Below are 3,050 nucleotides of genomic sequence, written 5' to 3'. Positions count from 1 at the left end.
GTATGGTCATATTAATTGATGATCATTGCTGAACTTACATAAACTATTTTTTGGTTTATACTGAACTGATTGTTTACCTCCATTTGAATGCACACATTTAAAGATACAAATGATCTTTTTCTTGATGTAGAGAATGTCCAAAGAACATAGTTCGGGAATAATGGAATGTAGATGAATTCGAGTGAAACATTTTATGACCACGCTTGCGTGTCTACTGATATTCCAATGTTTTTAACTTATGCTTTCAACAAAGAAATGTAATATTGATATAGTCGCCTATTTTTTTGGCATGGATTTCACTTTAGATGTTTTATAGCAAATATGGCATTTTCCATGTTTGGTATTACTGAATTGTTATAATTTTTTATAATTGTCGACGAAAGATGTCATTGGGCTTATGTATTAATTCCTTGGGTGATTCCATTAAGGTACTTAACTAATCATAGTATCAACTCATGGCCTATGAATTGCATATATGTAGTTGCGGTTTAATGAAAGTGCATATAATAACGCACATGTAGATTTAAAACCTATGTGAGTTACACTTGTATTATAACTAATATCTCATGATACTCATGAAAACTATAGTTTCACAATGATGGTTTCAATGACTACAAATTTAGAGACTAATAACTAATATCTCATGATACTCATGAAAACTATAGTTTCACAATGATGGTTTCAATGATTACAAATTTGGAGACTCAGGGATTTCGTAAGTTCTTTGTTGTTACAAACTGACCACATCTCACAACTTTGAGGTTATCTTCCTATGGCATTATTGATTTTCTGGCCAAAATATGCCCAATTATGTATTCTGCCTAATTTGTAATTGTGGTTTTGATATCACAAAATCTATAATTATATAATTGTTATCTCTATCATATCTTATTTATTGTTACAAGATATTGTATCATACAATCTATCTTGGACATACCAAATTAACTTCATTTACATGTTCAAAACACATATATTACAACACATTCTTCATCTTAGTTTGATCAACAGCAAAGAACAATAATATTCCATTCAACATAAAGTCTAGAAATTACAAAACTTAAACTACCTAATATTTCAATTTCGTACTAAATTCAATAAAACTGCAAAACATCAATCACAAACATCACCAAGCAAAATCTTGAACAAAAGTAACTACACTTTGCAATGACCACAACCTGAATTCCATATGTGTGACATGGTTAAACGTTCATTAAAAAATTCACCTTCTTCATGGTACTTCTCTTTCATAGTCAACTCACAAAGTGAATACCAAAGCTATACACCAAAAGGATTTCCTTCAATCCTGTTTATCGGGTCTTTATTTATTGCATTTGGACAAAATTTAGAAAGAGGAAGCAAATTGTCTACATCTGATATGTAGCAGTATATATTTTCATGCAAATGAACAATGCCTACTAACTTCGATTTAAGATCAACCATTCCAACAATATGAGACATTTCTTCAACAACCTGATCTTTTTCATATGGTCTGTACACGGCTCTAAAAAACACAAAACCAAAATAAGATGGAAAATGATTATCGGAGAGAAAAGAGAGAGTTTGAAGATTATGATCCACATTATTGCGCATGAAAAGCATTTGAACCGAGTTATAAAACATAGCTTGCTCAACTTCAAGAGAAATGGCAAAACGAATAAAGCCATGGAATTGGTCATGCCTAACTTCTAGATAATGATTATTGTACTAGTATAGAGCATCCCAGTTGAGCTTCTGCAACATCTCTTTAACTTGGATTCAGCTTGCTTTGGTGAAATAGGCCATCAACAACTTTCCAAACATGTGAAATCTATCAAGATCGTGTATTATGAATGCAAACAATATAGGCATAATATCAGTATCAACGGTAAAAATGTTAAAGTTTGCCATGATGTAGTGAAGATATTAATTTGGTAATGAAGAAGAATTAGAATGATAACTGATTATGATAAGGTCTAAATGCAACTGTTATATATGTAAAGGCGGGCAAACTTGGAGTTCCCCAACTCTGTATAAATACAAAATGGTTTATGTATTCCAATTACTTGAATTAACTGCATTGAATGTGAAGAAAAACTTTTCACTTTCTACTCTACTTTAAAGAGTTATAACTTCAGAAATGCATAATGATTAAATGGCAGTAACTTGGATTTATTGGAAAATACTACTATATCATTATGACTTGTAATAATAAAAACAGTTGCCAAAATATTTTTTCCTTGTGGGAATAAACATAATCATGACTTTAATTGAGTAATGTGTCAGTAACAAAATACAGCATTGCAGGTAATCGAAAAAATTTGGAGTGGACAATCCATGTAACATCAAATCAAACATATTTTCACATTCACATATTTACTAAGTACAATAATTATTTATATTGATATATAAAACCAAACTCTACATTATTTTTACATTTTTACATAAGGATTCAGTACTTATATATAATTAATAGGAACAAACACAAACAATTGAACATGCTTAGAAATTCACAGCCACACCATCTTAAATTGGTTCAGGGTTATCAATTTCAACATCTTGAAACCGGGCTTGTGGAGGGCCAATACCTAAATCCATATTAATAAATTCTTGAATGTTGTCAACAGGTCTGTCCAATGTCTGCAAATCATAGAGATTTTTTCTACCAATAGATGCCAAGAGTCTTACAACAGAGTTCCTTTGCGGATGTACCAAATTAATTTCATAACGAATGTTAGGATAATTAAGACGTGAAAGGTTAAATCTGAAAGTGCTCCTAGTATGTGGTGTTAATCCGTCCTCTCTGTAGTACTTGCATTCACGGTAAGCCTGGATATTATCAGTCTCAATGATAACACGTTCATACTGGTCTTGAAATGCTCTACACATTCCTATCACAACAGCCCATAAAGCACTATTCAGATTAGTTAGGCCTGTAATGGTGTAATATGTTAATCTAAGAAGAAATCCACTTGAATCTCTCACAACAATGCCAATGCCATTTCTATTTTGGCCTTCAGGAGCATTCTGAACGAACTCATTGTGAACATTTATCTTGATCCAACCTTGAGCAG

This window comes from Apium graveolens, chromosome 7, assembly GCF_009905375.1.
Source record: "Apium graveolens cultivar Ventura chromosome 7, ASM990537v1, whole genome shotgun sequence".
Lineage (NCBI taxonomy): Eukaryota > Viridiplantae > Streptophyta > Magnoliopsida > Apiales > Apiaceae > Apium > Apium graveolens.
Note: the sequence above shows the minus strand (reverse complement) of the source record.